Source organism: Sebastes fasciatus, chromosome 23 (genome assembly GCF_043250625.1).
Source record: "Sebastes fasciatus isolate fSebFas1 chromosome 23, fSebFas1.pri, whole genome shotgun sequence".
Classification (NCBI taxonomy): domain Eukaryota; kingdom Metazoa; phylum Chordata; class Actinopteri; order Perciformes; family Sebastidae; genus Sebastes; species Sebastes fasciatus.
This window is the reverse complement of record NC_133817.1, coordinates 6,424,218-6,439,749: the sequence shown is the minus strand read 5'-3', so window position 1 is coordinate 6,439,749 and position 15,532 is coordinate 6,424,218. Positions and strand designations below refer to the sequence as shown.

Sequence of the window (15,532 nt, the reverse complement as noted above, 5' to 3'; positions counted from 1 at the left end):
TGGTTACGCTACTTCCGGAGTTATTTTAACCCAAACATTGATGTATTTGTCATGTAACATCTGTACTTAAATAACGCCACTTCCGGAGTTATTCTACCCCAAACCACGATATTTTCCTAAACCTAACTAAGTAGTTTTGTTACCTTAACCTAACCAAGTTGTTTCCTGTGAAGACAGAAGTTTATTTTGAAACGACTGCATGCATGTAATGAGCGTAAATTGACACGTGAATGGAATTGCATTCAGTTTTCATCTGACCTACTTTCTGTTCTGTTCTTTGTGCGATCCACATTAACAGGGCCTTCTTTCTGGTATGAAATGTTGCTGTTTATTTTTTTTAGATTCAGATTTTCTATACTGTAAGCACCACAAACAAAAATCCATTCACCTTTATTGTATTGGGGAGACAGATACTGTATCTCAAAATCTCCAGATGCCACTAGAGTTAAGTGAAAATATGATTTTCTTTTTGTAATTTGGGTGAACTGACCCTTTTGAGATGCAGTCGATTTAAGGTTGAGTAAAAGCATTAGATTCTGATGTTTTATCACAGGTTAGTTATTCATCCATACTCCTCTTCCTTCCTCTCCTCCTCCTCTACCTCTGATGTTGTGGAGGAGATCAATACTGTGTCTCCTTTCCACAACATCTGTCACTCACAATTTCATCAAGCAGATCTTTTATTATGCATGCATGCATGTCATGCTCGGCTAAAGCTCGCCCTGGTTTGCTTGCAAGTCCCCGTAATGGCAAACATCTTTGGCCTGCTGAATTGTCCTTAAGCAAGACAAGCAGGATTATAATGTCATATAAGAGAATTCTATCTCTACCTGGACCAACTTCAGGTGCCATATTGTAGAAAGTGAGATTTCCGTGTCTTTTTTAGGCCTCCGCATTGCATTCCATCCTCCATAAAGATTTTCAAAATAAAGATAAAAAACAACAGGAAGGGGAATTACGAATCAAAAATAAGATTATAAATATAATCTGTGAATCCCCTTATAGCTGATGGGCATTCTCTGGCATGTTTTCGCATTTCTGTGTTTGTATGATGCTGTTGCTGCTATTCCCAGTGTGCATTGGTACAGAAGTGATGTGTTCATCGCCACTAGCAGTGACAAGCTCTTTCACACACCAATGTGGGACACACATACACCTATATACTGTCTTTGCAAGCATATTAACATTCATATAGTCAATATTTTTAGCTTTTATAGACATTTCTTCATCGGTCTACATTTGTATTTTTCCACGCCTCCGTTAGCTTTACCTGTGTGATGCCAACAGTTCACTTTCAGTCTCTCTCCTCTCTCTCCTTGATCTCTCTGTGCTGCTCTTCTCCTCTCTTCCCTCTAATTGACACTGACATCAAATCAATAATTTCACTTTTTTTAGTGTCCTTTTGTCTGTTTGCGGTTCTCTGCTCCGATGGCATTGGCAGGGCGAGGGAGAACTATGAAAATTGATGGAGTGTCCCTTGTTTCTGAGAGAAAAGGGGAAGAAGAGTGAGACAAAACAGGAGATAATAGGACGACGGAGAGGTTGAGGGAGGAAGAGGAAGGCAGCTTGGAAAGGAGCACATCTGCATTGTATGAAAAGTAATGTATGGCCTCCGTACTGAGACAAACGCACACTTTGTCAACAGGCCTTCACTCGCACATAAGTACGCACAGGCCTTTATTCTGTCGATGTTTTTGTTCGGATGTGTGTGTGTGTGTTTGCGTATCAAGGCTGGCTCGCCGCTCTCGAACGTGCGTAGTCCTTCTTTTCATGTTTTCATGTACTGTTCTGCTGCAATGTGATCAGCTAAAGCATGTTAGGTAAGCCATGTCAGAGCAGAGGGCTGGAAAAGAGGCTTTTCCCCTCCTTACACCAAGTCTGTCACTCTCACTCTCTCTTTCCACTCAGATTTGCCGAATTTGTAAGATTGCACATCAAAATTTGTAGCTTTCAATGAAATTATTTATTTTGGTGATGCAGTGTAACACTTCCCATAATTCACCATGTTGCCCCAAAAGCTCATATTAGCACAGTAACCTGAACTAAGAAGAAGGTTAAATGAGATTTGCCGTGTTCAGAGTAGCCAGCTTTACTCGCCAAAATATTTAAAGGAACATTGTGTAACTTTTCGTCTCTTTCCCAATGTAAGTCTATGGGAAAAAAGTATTTTTGGGCCCAGTGGCATCACTTGAACGACCCTGACGTTTTAATTCCACCATTTGGCCACTATGTCAAATTTGCTTCAAAGCCCAGCATACTTCCTGGGGGGCTTGAGCGTTTTTGCGTTACCTGAAGGCCACCGTAGTTCTCCGACACGCTTGTGAAACTGCGTTAACGTGAGCCGCAGAGTGCAAAACCGTGGTACCTGCCAGCCGCCGTCTGACTTCCGTTGCTCCTAAAGTAGTGTTATTATGGTTAAGGTTAACGGCGTTACCATGGTTTTGTACTGAGTTGGTTGCAATCTGCAACCACACCACTAGATGTAACCAAATCCTACACACTGTGTCTTTAAGAAATACACTTTCTTTTTGCACATTGTGGATCATTTTGATGCAGAGCTGTAAAACTGTAATACAATAAATGATAACAGCACTATCTGTTCAGTTGGGGAAGTGTGTTGACAAGACACGCAGCAGCTACTGACTCACACAAATGTGCTAATGCGGGCGGGCACACGAGGTCACACACACACATATACAGTACAACACATAAAAGCACATAAAGAAGCACGCTGTGTCCACATATAGCAGGACGTCAGCGGGCAAGATGAGCTCTATACATTTATGGAGGAGAAATCACACGTTTAACTAGTTTGTCCGTGGGAGCTTTTTCTTTGTTACTATGTGCTCTGCTTCTCCTCCATCGGGGTTGCATTTACGTGCGGGAAACACAAATAGAAAGATGCAGCAGTGTGACATTGAAGTCGAGCAGAGGAAAGCGGATGCTCGTGGGGTCATGGCGGTGGACGGACGTATAGATTTTTCTTTCATCTCCACTGACCCCCGAGTTCAATTCCCAACCCCTGAAATGTTTTTGTGACCTTTTCATTGTAAACACGTGTTTTCTTGTCTTTTCTTTACCTCACCATAACTCACACCTTACTTGATTGTCTAACATCGACTATAACTTCAGTGAAAGTTGTTTCTAAATCCTTGTTATATAAAAAAAAAGAGTTTGAAGAATTCTTCTCTCCTTTGTGCCGTTGAATGTCGTCATTACTCCAGGCCTTGATTTTGCATCTGTATTGTATAAGTGCTCGAAATTCAGGTGTCAACATAACAGCATGTGTGTTTTTAAAGAGTCGGGCTTCAGTGTGACCATCAACAATGCAGTCAAGGCTCCGGTGCGACGGTCAGACATGTGTTCATTATTGCCAGAGCCTCCGCATGAATACTCTTGACAGCTCAATGTCCTGTCAGCCCATCCAGATTGTGTGCACAGACAATGCTTCTCTGAAGGTCGTGTTAGGGAGGTCTTAGGTCACCTAACCATTATGTGCTAATGTATTCATATAACATCGTGTATATGCTCGTGGCCTTCAGTCAGAGATGGAGGAAATGATCAAAAACAAATGGAGAAGAATCGATGTTCCAGTTGCATAGAAGTTTATTTTTTATAACTTTGTTCAGTAGAACTTTTAGCAGGTTGTACGACATGAACCGAGCTTTTGACAGCTCCAGACAGATCTCAGGAACACATCTCAGGAAATGAAAAAGAGCATGCTCATTTTCTTGTTGGCAACCATCAATTTTTGAAAACACCTTTAAAATATCCTAAAGGGATGCTATGAAATCAACTGTCATTTCAGCTAAAAGCTACAAAAAAATCAAAATTACATTGACTTTTGTCATACCAACAATGAAAATATGATGACAGTTAGGAGCTGCAGGACCATAAGATGAAAGTGGAGGCAGCAGGTTGACCTGGTTGATAAGGCCGCGTGCTTGGTTTTGGATTGACTGTCTTCAACATAGCTGCCGGGTCACAACGGGTCATTTCACAGCTAAACAGTACACTGAAGTATGTTTCTGAAAACATTTGAGGTGAGAAACAAGCTTCACAAGCTTCACGAGCAGTGATTGACAGCTGTGTTAGAGACTCCTTAGCCCCGATCGGTTGTTTTCCTTCGGGTGCAGTTGAAATCTTGCAGATTTTTTTTTTCACAGATTATCTGTGTCATGTACTACTGTCAGGATATAGTGATAGTTTGAGCAAATATGACAAAAAAATAATTTTATTAGTCGACTAATTGGTCGTTTCGGTCTTCGATTAGTCATTTTTTATGCTTTTTTTCATGCTGAATGACTTATTTCCAAGAAACTTATGAGCACATCTCTGGTAAACTCAATATTTAAAGTGGTGTTTTTGTGTGATTGTAGTTGAGAAACTTTTAGTTTTACAGATCTGTCGATTAAATCAACTAATCGCTTAGTCGACAAAATCGTATGAGTGTTAGCCGACTCAGAATTTCTTTATAGCCGGGCTGGCCGTGCATGCTTTTAGTGAACCTGCCCCACTGGTAAGCTCACGGCCGCCGGTCTGCTCTCATATAGCGGTTACAGCCGCTAACGGCGTCCTGACTAACGCCGTCATTGCAGAAGCGTAGCACCCACCCTCTCGTTCACTCTCAGGTTAACACTGTTAGCTCTGTCAGCACCGTTAGCTGGTCGCCATGTTGAGAGGCAATAGAGATGCTCCCAATCTCGAATTTAGCACCTTTAAGCTCACGATTTAGACTTCTCAGCTGGCTTGCTAACTAGTTTTCATGCTCTCTCAATTGCAACAGGTGATGTTCAGGAATCACATCTCAATATTTTTTAAATCAAATCATAATTTGTTTTCTCTTTTTTTCAAATTACTTCTCCACATCTTTAGACATACCTCCCTGGCAAATGCAGAAGTAACTCTAGTACCCCTGGTTGGGAATCACTGTTCTACAGTATGTCTTATCGTTCCGTCTACATCTTTGACTAGTTGAGTAATGCCTATGATTGTTAACTTGGTGATGAAGAAGACTTGTTAAGTTGCGTTGATTGGCTCAGAGTGAGATAAGGAAGAAGAGGAAGGTCTTTAAGCCGAACAGACATCATTAGAGGGAGAGAGTTCATTTTTATTTGTTGTAAAGTGTGGTGTAGCTCATTAAAGGGAGCTCATAACGTGGAGAGCATTCATGGTGTCACGCTCATCCTTCACGGGCTCTTGTTATCTAGTGAAGTCACTCATAATTTGACATCACACACCTGAACTTCAAAGGAGAAATAACAGTGATGAAAAGTGACTTTATTGATCATGCAGAGCTCTCTTTGTGGAAACACAGTGGACAACACAGTAAAACTGAAAGTTTCAGACAGAGGGTGAATACATATATATTCAGACAGTGTGTGAGGAAAAATTTGTTTTTTGAACATTAAAACTAAGGCTGTCAGTTGATTAAAATATTTAATCTGGATTAATCGCATGATTGTCCATAGTTAATCGTGAATAACTCCAAATTAATCACACATTTTTTATCTGTTCCAAATGTACATTAAAGGGAGATTTGTCAAGTATTTAATACTCTTATCAACATGGGAGTGGCCAAATATGCTGCTTTTTGCAAAAAGTCAATCAATTAATAACACAAAACAATGGCAAATATTGTCCAGAAACCCTCACAGGATGCATTTAGCATAAAAAATATGCTCAAATCATAACATGGCAAACTGCAGCCCAACAGGCAACAACAGCTGTCAGTGTGTCAGTGTGCTGACTTGACTATGAGTTGCCCCCAAACTGCATGTGATTATCATAAAGTGGGCATGTCTGTAAAGGGGAGACTTGTGGGTACCCAGAGAACCCATTTACATTCACATATCTTGAGGTCAGAGGTCAAGGGACCCCTTTGAAAGGTCATGGCAGTTTTTCCTCGCCAAAATTTAGCGTACGTTTGGAGCGTTATTTAACCTCCTTCGCGACAAACTAGTATGACATGGTTGGTACCAATGGATTCATTAGGTTTTCTAGTTTCATATGACGCAAGTCACTTTAGCATTAACACGTTATTACTGCGTTAACTTTGAAAGCCCTGACTAAGACATATAAACATGTTCTGGTAGAAACCCCAAAACACAAATATGAACCTGAAAATGAGCAGGATATGTCCCCTTTAGGGACACTTAGCAAGAAGTCAGAACTTAAAGTTACTCACAGATATTTCCCCCTGTGATGGCTTACACATTGTGAAATAAAACTGCACACAACAAAAGATAACACCCATAATAATAGGAAAAAAAACAACCAACAAGGCAAACACAATAGTCCCTGATTAAGATCTAATGTGATTTCACACTACTTGGCTTGGCACAGAGATTTAATTTACTGCCGCTGGACTTGGAGCAATATCTGCACTGACTTAGGGGCACAGAGGCGGAAAAAAGGGGAGGAGGAGGAGGAGGAGGAGGAGGAGGAGGAGGAGGAGGAGGAGGAGGAGAGTGGGTGTGTTTTTGGGGGTGGTGGTGGTGGTACGGGAGATTGTTGGAGCTGAGGGGAGCCCTGTCAACAGCGGTATCAGCGCAGTGTGTTTACGCTGTCGCTCTGTTTGGAGAAATTAGTCATGTCCCGTCCTGGAGACGAGGAAGCAACGAGACAGAGAGAGAGAGAGAGAGAGTGTGTGTGTGTGTGTGTGTGTGAGCGCGTGTGAGCGCACCTTCTGTGCTTAGCATGGCTGCCTCTCTGGACTGAGCAACACAAGATGAAGACGTTCAATTGCTCTGCCTTTTCATGTGCTGTCGAGTGCAGACACACACACACACACACATGCATTTATGTAAGCAACCACACACACACATACCGATAGATACAGTACTTGCTGCACACACACACACACACACACACACACACACACACACACACACACACACACACACACACACACACACACACTTACCATGTCCTCACAAGCCAGACAACAGCCAGTGGGAATTCTCTGTCTGGTGAAATCAATAGAAATGTACACAGTCACAGACACATGGGACAAGAGTATAGTGTGTGTGTGTGTGTGTGTGTGTGTGTGTGTGTGTGTGTGTGTGTGTGTGTGTGTGTGTGTGTGTGTGTGTGTGTGTGTGTGTGTGTGTGTGTGTGTGTGTGTGTGTGTGTGTGTGTGTGTGTGTTTGTGTGTGTGTGCCACCGGTTGATCCAGGGGAAAATGGCTTTTGTTGCGTCCCCTGTGCTATGTAACATTACAGAGTAATTACAGAGTGTGTGCTTTGTTTAGGGGATGTCTAATTATGCTGTTTGGGTTGTGCAGGGCCCTGGGGTGTCACCGTGTGTGTGTGTGTGTGTTTGTGCGTCTGTGTGTGTGCGTGAGTGTGTAGCCGGTGAGAAGACACTAATTGTGGAGGCGGTGTTAATGGTACAGCAACTGTCAGAGAGAGAGAGAGAGAGAATAGAGGAAAACAAGCCTGAGCGTTTCACTTTGGCCTTTTCTCCTAATCTTTCATTACCTCTGTCCATCACGATGTTACCTACAGTATCACCTATAATGCTACAATCTCTGCCATTATCAAACATTACTGGGTTTGTCCTGCTGTTAAAGTAGTTGAATAGCTTTTTGGCTGTCCGTGTTTACTCGTTCAAACATGACCGTTACAGATAGAGATGCAATGCTCCCACATTATTTGGCATCCATCCTACATGACATCACATTCAGGATAATACATCAGGTTAGGGCTGGTTTACTGCATCATGCTGTGAAGTAAAAGCAGTATACATACAAACAATACATAACATTCACAAGACAAATGATTGCAAGTAAAATGCAAAAATATTACAGTATATGTAAGGATTTAATAATCGGGTCACTATTTGTAATGTGGCAGCTGAGAGCCTTGCAGAGAGTGGTGATATCCAAAGTAAGCAGATTGGCAAAGTAACTTTTACATAAAAATATTGGCAAAGCATTTACAGATTATAAACCATGTCAGAAAGATGCTCAAGTCCCCCAAATGACATCTTAGAAATAAAAAAATTCCACATTTTTCTTGTTTATGTTGGAGCTCTTTAATGGACTTGGACTTGGACTTATATAGCGCTTTTCTAGTCTTCCGACCACTCAAAGCGCTTTACACTACATGTCAGTATTCACCCATTCACACACACATTCATACACTGATGGCAGAGGCTACTAAGGTGCCAACTTTGCCCATCAGGATTTAATCTAAATACTCATTCACACACCGATGGCTATGCCTCCGGGAGCAATTTGGGGTTAAGTGTCTTGCTCAAGGACACATCGACATGTGACCCGGAGCAGCCGGGGATCGAACCACCGACCTTCCGATTGGTGGACAACCTGCTCTACCCTCTGAGCCACAGCCGCCCTAATAGATTAATAACGGAGAGAAAATGGCATTGAGAGTGGTAAACACAAACTAAATGTATTGATGTACTAAGGCTTCGGCCTGCATGTCATAATTAGGTGTATCTAATAAAAGCAGAAAAATGCTCAAAAATAATCTTAAAAGGAACTGTTAATTAGTGCATAATAAATGGTTTATTACCCTTAATAAGCATTGTACTCGCTTTAGAGACGGTACCTGCAAAAAAGCATAGTTAACTGTTAATAAATGCTTAATAAAGTATGTATTAATCTTACAAAAAGCAAACAAAAAAGTTAGTTAAAATAAATAAATGAGTTTGTAATGCTATTATAAACAATTCTAAGAAACTCATAAGGCTTTTATTAACATTCTTAAGCAGTTTATAAACTCTTAATAAGTTTCTTATTAAGTGCTTGTAAATTAAAGTTTATAATGCTCTTATTTACACTTATATAGTCTTATTAACACATATATTAATAAACATTTTATCACGACTTATAAGGGCCTTATTACCTATTAACTAACGCTTATTACAAAACATTAATAAAAAGCATTACCCCTCTCAATATAATGCAGTATAGTTCAACACCACTGGAAACTACAACCTCGATAATAAACATGTAATTAAATTAATGCTGCTGCCTGGCGCTGAACCGCCGCGTGGAAGGGGGCTGCTCTGATGGCCATCCATGTGTCACGGCACTGGACGTGTTTCTTTTTGCAATCAGTGGGCAACCGCCGGATCTGAAAAGTGAAGCCGATGTGGAAGTGCCTTAAACTTGCATTCTCTCTACTGACCAGCAGTGGGCGACTCCTCTGGTTGCAAAAAGAAGTCTGATTGTATAGAAGTCTATGAGAAAATGAGCCTACTTCTCACTTGATTTATTACCTCAGTAAATATTGTAAACTTGAGATTAAAAAAACAAGACGGCGACGGCCAAAATGACAAATTCAAGGCTTCAAAGTCCACAAACCTATAGGTGACGTCACGGGGACTACGTCCACTTCTTATATACAGTCTATTATTTCAATTTGGAACGTTGATGCTTCCGACAGCAAAAGCACTGTTCCCAGCCATGCTTTGGCTGCACTCTTTGCAATAAATGCAATGCATAATGTTGGCCGTTTTATCGATGTTGGGTCAGGATAATCTCACCGGGGGTTGCTGTCATTCCAGGAGGGAGTACAGAGCACGGTTTCACTCATACACACAGAGACACACCTGCTAAATGCCAGGCGCACCGGTGCGACCAATGAAAATATTTAGTTGCACTTGACAGATTTTTGAGAGATGTGTTTGTATGTGTGTGTCGCATTGCGAGTAGTCCAGCCTAGCAAGACCTATCTCCACACTTGTTGGAGATGTTGCGATACTCAAAAAGACGCTTTAAAATCATTGTAGCGGCCAGAGCGTCCAGACGGAGACGCATCTGTAGAGCTCCGATTGGAATCGCATTTCAAACCACCTCCAATTGTGGTTTGGATCCGATTTGACAAAAAAAATTGCATTTCATGTGGTTTTATGCTTCCAGACTTTCTAAAAATCAATCTGGATACAATCTGGATATGCCAAAAAACGGATTTGGGCTGGCAGTCTGAATAAGGCCTTATTGATCCCAGGACAGATTTTCCTTATCTACACAACATGAAAGCGATGTAATAGGTTTAATAAGGACCAGTCATTTGGTATAAACTGCCCACATGAGGCCAGATTTGAACAGGCTGCTACACCAGACAGGACCGAGCAGGCAAGACAAGACACTGCTGTAGATTTTTTGGTTTGAGAGCCCGAGAGAAAAGGACATAATGGCAGTAGGATGTTTGCCTCCGTAACATGTTTGTGTGTTTGTTTCAAGGTCTGTACAAGGTCTGTACAAGGTCTCACAACCGTGTATCTGGTGTTCCTATTGACATCCATCAGAAAATGCAATCTACCCATTCTGTCTCACAAAGGCGCAACAGAAAAGGCCTCATTCTTCCTTGTTTATATAATTCTAATTACCCGTGTTGATTTGGACTTGGTAAAAGAAAGTAGTGATGTTGTATTTCAAAAGGAACCCTTAGTTTGAATAGCTGTTGGGCTGCTCTGAGAAGGGGTCAAAGTACCGAGATGCGTCCTTGTCCATACAACAAACAACACAAATACCCCGATGTCACAGACGCATAATTGCTAAGCACATTTGTTCCACTAAGTTGTGCTTCATGGTGATATCTTTTGACCCAATGGTGCATTGTTTGTGTGGTATTAGACCATGCCTTCTTTTCATATAATGCACTAGGCTATTAATTTGCTCATGGGATATAATGAAGTGCATTTTATTATTGTTCACATTATCATTTAGAGAGTGCGGCATAATCCATTTAAAATGAATGAAGGAAGAAATGAAATTGCTTCAGCGATGTTGTTGTCCACATGGATTGAATTGAAGATGGGAAAAGTATAGCGTATAGCACAATGCAAGTCCTTTACTGGAGATGCTTTTTGAATGGAGAATAGTGCCTTCAAGAGACAATTAGAGAAAATCTACATTTATGAGTTTATATAACGGTCAGTGTTAGACAATGAGCAACAGATACTTGAAGAGATGCTCCTCAATGACATGTTCACCCTTTGACCTTTACCTTATAATAAGTGTGTTGAGTGTATATGTGCTTATGTCCCTACTTGCAGCTGTATACTTTTTATGTATGAGCTGTGTATCAACAGTGTGTGTACGTGTGCTGGAGTAGGTGTGTATGGTCAGTGTGGAGTGTGTTGTGCTGCGACAGGCCGTGAGTAACGTGATTAAGTGGTGAAGATGCGATGCAACTGTGTGTGTGTGTGTGTGTGTGTGCATGGAGGAATGCTGAGCTTATTAAATTGTTAAAACAAGATTGGACTTCAACATTGTGACCCTCACAGATGCTCCAACTGCTGCTGCTCACACACACACACACACACACACACACACACACACACACTCTCTGTGCGTACATTATATAGCTCTTTCCGTCCTGGAGTTAATCTTAACTTTACACCCTTTAAAGGGTTAATGCACCCTAATAATATAAAGACATGTTTGCTCAATTACCTCTAGTGATATCGAGGTATGCCCTGTGATTGACTGGCGACCTGTCCAGGGTGTATCCTGCCTCTTCTCACCCAATGTCAGCTGGGATTGGCTCCAGCCCCCCCTCGCGACCCTCAAGGATAAATGGGTATAGCTAATGGATGGATAATATCTAGCTATGCAGATAGTTTGGGTTTTATTTGCTGAGGTTTTGAGATATCTGTCTCTGAGATTCTTCTCCAAACCTCAACACTATGAAGGTGAACAGATCTTAATTTTTAGTGCTCAAAGAATTGTAAAACTGCAACAATTCAACAACAACATCTCTAAAAGCAGTGTCGCGGTTACTTAGGATAAATCACAATACCAGAAATTAACAATACCAATACCAGTGAAATTCCACGATTCTCGATACCAATTCGATACCACGGTAAAAAGCAAAAGTAAAACAATAAATCCCATGTACTTCTACATACACTCCTTTATTGCATATTGGTTTTTGTTAGGAAGTTAAACAGGTCATAATTCCCTCTCTATTATCTATTTTATATTGCTGTGCAAACATCTCCTTCAAACACTTGTATTTATTCAAGTTTCTCACCAAAAACTACATTTTACAAGATTACACTTGAACACATCATGATAACGTTAGAATTTACCTTTGCCAAATACAAATTTTTACTGACTAAAGCCTGAGTGTATCATAATGTAAATCTATGGCACCTCCTGTGTTGAAATCGGCAGGACGAGAGCTAGGTAACGTTAACTAATGCTAATTAGCTCTTGTTCTGCCGATTGCAACACAGATTTTATGTTCGCAATATAGCATTATCAGGGTTAATAGTGAGTCTACTAGTCTCGAGTGCTGACAGTACCTGTGGTACTGTAGAAAAATTAGTACCGTCACGTTTCAGAACTACAGGGAACTACTTTCTACCAAAGAAATAGTCCCTCGACAACTGTTTACAGCAAAATGTTTTTTTGTGATTTGGGTGAACAGACCCTTTAAAATCTGTCATTCACTGTGTTGCATTTAATTATACAATAATGAAAGCAACCTTAATATATCATATTTTTTACAAAGTACCAGAACCAGAATATGCTGGCATATTAATAAGAATTTATCAACGTGTTCTTGTCCGCCAGCAGTCTGGACACCAGTGGTGTCTTTGACCCCGGTCACCTGCAGGCGGACACAATAGCAATATTACAGACCCAGCCCTCCCTATCTGTCTCCATCGTATCCTGTCTATAATCCATTTCACCCAGTCACAAGCTTTCAATTGGCCGGCAATGGAGGTCATAACTTATTTTCATTTTGAGTCCCTGTTACTGCCTTCCATGTGGCTGACATTAGAAACACACCTTTAATTAAAACAAATGTTTTTGCAAATGATCCCCACGGTATTGACTGTCTATATCTTTCAATCTATATGTTCTGTCCTCTCTCTGTATCTGTCTTTGTCTGACTCTGACTGTCTCAGAGACAATCATTATGTCGGAACAGTCTTGTTTCCAGCCAACAGTCCTATGATCTCCCCACCAACATATTGCCAACATACCCTTTTCACACTGTATTTGTTTGTTTTTAATGCGAAACTACTGTAGAAAACTAACGCAGAACCACTGTAGATAATGCTTATGTGCGTGTTTTAGTTCACATCTTTGTGCCTTCATGAGTGTGTGTGTGTGTGTGTGTGTGTGTGTAGCAGCCTTTGGCAGGACGGTCCTGTGGTCCCTCCCCTCTCCGTCCACTCTGTTAGCGGTCTTTATCTTCCCCAACAATCAGGCTTTATCCCCGGACACTCCTGGTCCCACGGTAGCCCTGGGAGCAGCAGCTCAGCGCTCCCATCCAAACCAAACCACAACACATATTTCCTGACATATGTTCACTTGTGTAACCCACTCAACCCCAACACACACAAACATGCCCACACAGACAGCACAGAGATTATAGAACCACATAACATAACATGCAGTCAAAAATCTAAAGTTAAATGTCTCTTTAAATAAAACATATTACAACTTTTACATTGCTGATTTAAGTTATACAATACATGACTTTATAGTTTGATTTGATTTTGAAAAGACATTGCTAATGCAAGGTGCAGGCGTATTCTACCTGGCAGCAAATATGAGAAAGATGTGATCAGAAACTATCAGTAAGAAAAAAAAAAAATCATGGCAACCGTTAGAAAATAAGAAATTTCCATCCAAAAAAGAATAATGATAATAATCAAAACACCCATCAAAAAAAGGCATCCTTTATTGCGCCTGAATACAATGTGAATGAACAGCCACACCGAAGTACAAAAGCTGCACTGTGTTAGCATCAGTATCAGAAGTTGCAGAACACGATGTGGTGTTTGATCACAAGAAGCCTTTGGCACTGTGAGATGCTGCGCGCAGAGAGGAAAACTGAGAGCATTGATTTCATTGTGGAGGAGCAAGGAGTGTGTGTGATTTGGCAAAATAGAGTGTGTGTGTGTGTGAACTGTCTGGAACATAAAACTATAGAGGCCCATTCAGGACTTCCTTTCTCTCTCCTTCCATCAGGAGATAGCAGGGACATTGAACTGTGGCAACAAAAGCAGATTTCCATCAGACAGAGTTTCTGAGAGAGAAAGGCATTGTGTTGAAAGAGGCTTAATGGAAGCTCAGCTTAGAGCTTTATTCACACAAACTGTACTCTCGGGGTCGGGAGAAACACATGTGTACACACACACACACACACAAAGGCACACACACTCACTTTTCCCATATACCAAACACTCCATGTTCTTCTACGCTCAAATTGGTGTTCTCAGTGTTATAATGTTATTTTATAATGTATAAATGATGGAGAGGAGAGTTTGTGACCAGATGGTTGCCAGTCATGATGCTCTGGAGCAAGGCACTTAAAGCACATTACACTGATTTCACACTACAATCACAAAAAATAAATGATTTTCTCACATGTACAGTAGTTAATGCCTGGGTAAAGAAGTCCATCACCGCTGATGGACTGACCTGGATCAGCTCCTTGATGCCAAGCACAAAGATAAAAATCTAATTATTTTTAAGGGGAGATTCTTCAGTGTGTTATTATATTTGCACGTTTTTGTAATATTGTTTTATTCCTGCTCAGGTTCATATGGTACATGAAGGGCTAAGAATTTTCATAGACGTATCATGCTCTCAATTAGGGATGTTACGATGCTAGAAATTTAGAAGTTGATACCAATACCAGTGAAATTCCATGATTCTCGATACCAATTCGATACCACGGTAAAAAACAAAACATCAACGTTTTACAATATCCACTCCTTTATCACCGTTTGCATACTAGTTTTAGTTAGGAAGTTAAACAGGTCATAATTCTCTCTATTATCTATTTCACATTGATGTCAAAACATCTCCTTCAAACAACTGGATTTATTCAAATTAAATTTCTAGCCCAAAACTACATTTTACAAGATAACATTTGGAAGCATCATGATGACCACCCTCTGAGCTGGTTGTAAGGCTGACCGTAATTTGCATGTGGCCCGGGAAAACCAAGATGGATTACTGTCAGATTTGTGATCTGGCCAATGGAGACGCATATATGTGGCTACATGTAAATGAAAGTGTCTTAAATCTCATTTGGATTAATTCCAGAAAAGAGACTTGAAATTAGGGGTGGGGGGGATATGGTCAAAATCATCTATGACGTTATATGTCATTTTATATCTAACGCTATATAACAGTAATTGTTCTGCAAATTCAGTTTGATTATTTTCTTCTTTTATTTGGAACTTCCATACCAAACAAAAACAACTGCCTCACATGAGACATGAGTTCTTCCTCATCTTGGGTTGGCTGGGATGCCTTCTCCTCTACTTCACTCTCCTCCTCCATGTCTGCCCAAATCACGTTACCTTCATCAGGCAGCTAAATTACAAATCCTGCTATAGTGAAGTCATGACCCGCCCTACTCTGCCTCTGATTGGCTAGTACTCGCTGCCTTCAGTGGTTGGATTGGTTAGGTTTAGGAATGAGGCGTGAGGAGTTAGGTTGAGGCTGAGTAGGGCGGGCTATGCCTCCGCTATAGTAGGATTCATAATATCGCTGCCAGGCAGCTGGATTTGCGAGATCACGAAACAA

The 15,532-nt window shown here is 40.9% G+C and overlaps 2 protein-coding genes across 5 annotated transcripts in view; one reads left to right on the top strand and one right to left on the bottom strand.

Moving 5' to 3' along the window:
- LOC141762077 (uncharacterized) overlaps nucleotides 1-15,532 on the bottom strand; it is a 296,685-nt gene that overhangs the window by 37,786 nt on the left and 243,367 nt on the right. The window contains exon 10 of one of the 2 annotated variants that reach the window (XR_012592719.1): nucleotides 5,660-5,702. The exons of the other annotated variant lie outside the window; for it this stretch is intronic. The gene's annotated coding sequence lies outside the window, so the exon portion shown is untranslated. Of the gene's footprint in view, nucleotides 1-5,659; nucleotides 5,703-15,532 lie in introns of those variants that run through there. 2 annotated transcript variants of the gene reach the window in all.
- The window catches only part of sox5 (SRY-box transcription factor 5), a 244,146-nt gene that overhangs the window by 67,386 nt on the left and 161,228 nt on the right, over nucleotides 1-15,532 (top strand). The window lies entirely within an intron of this gene.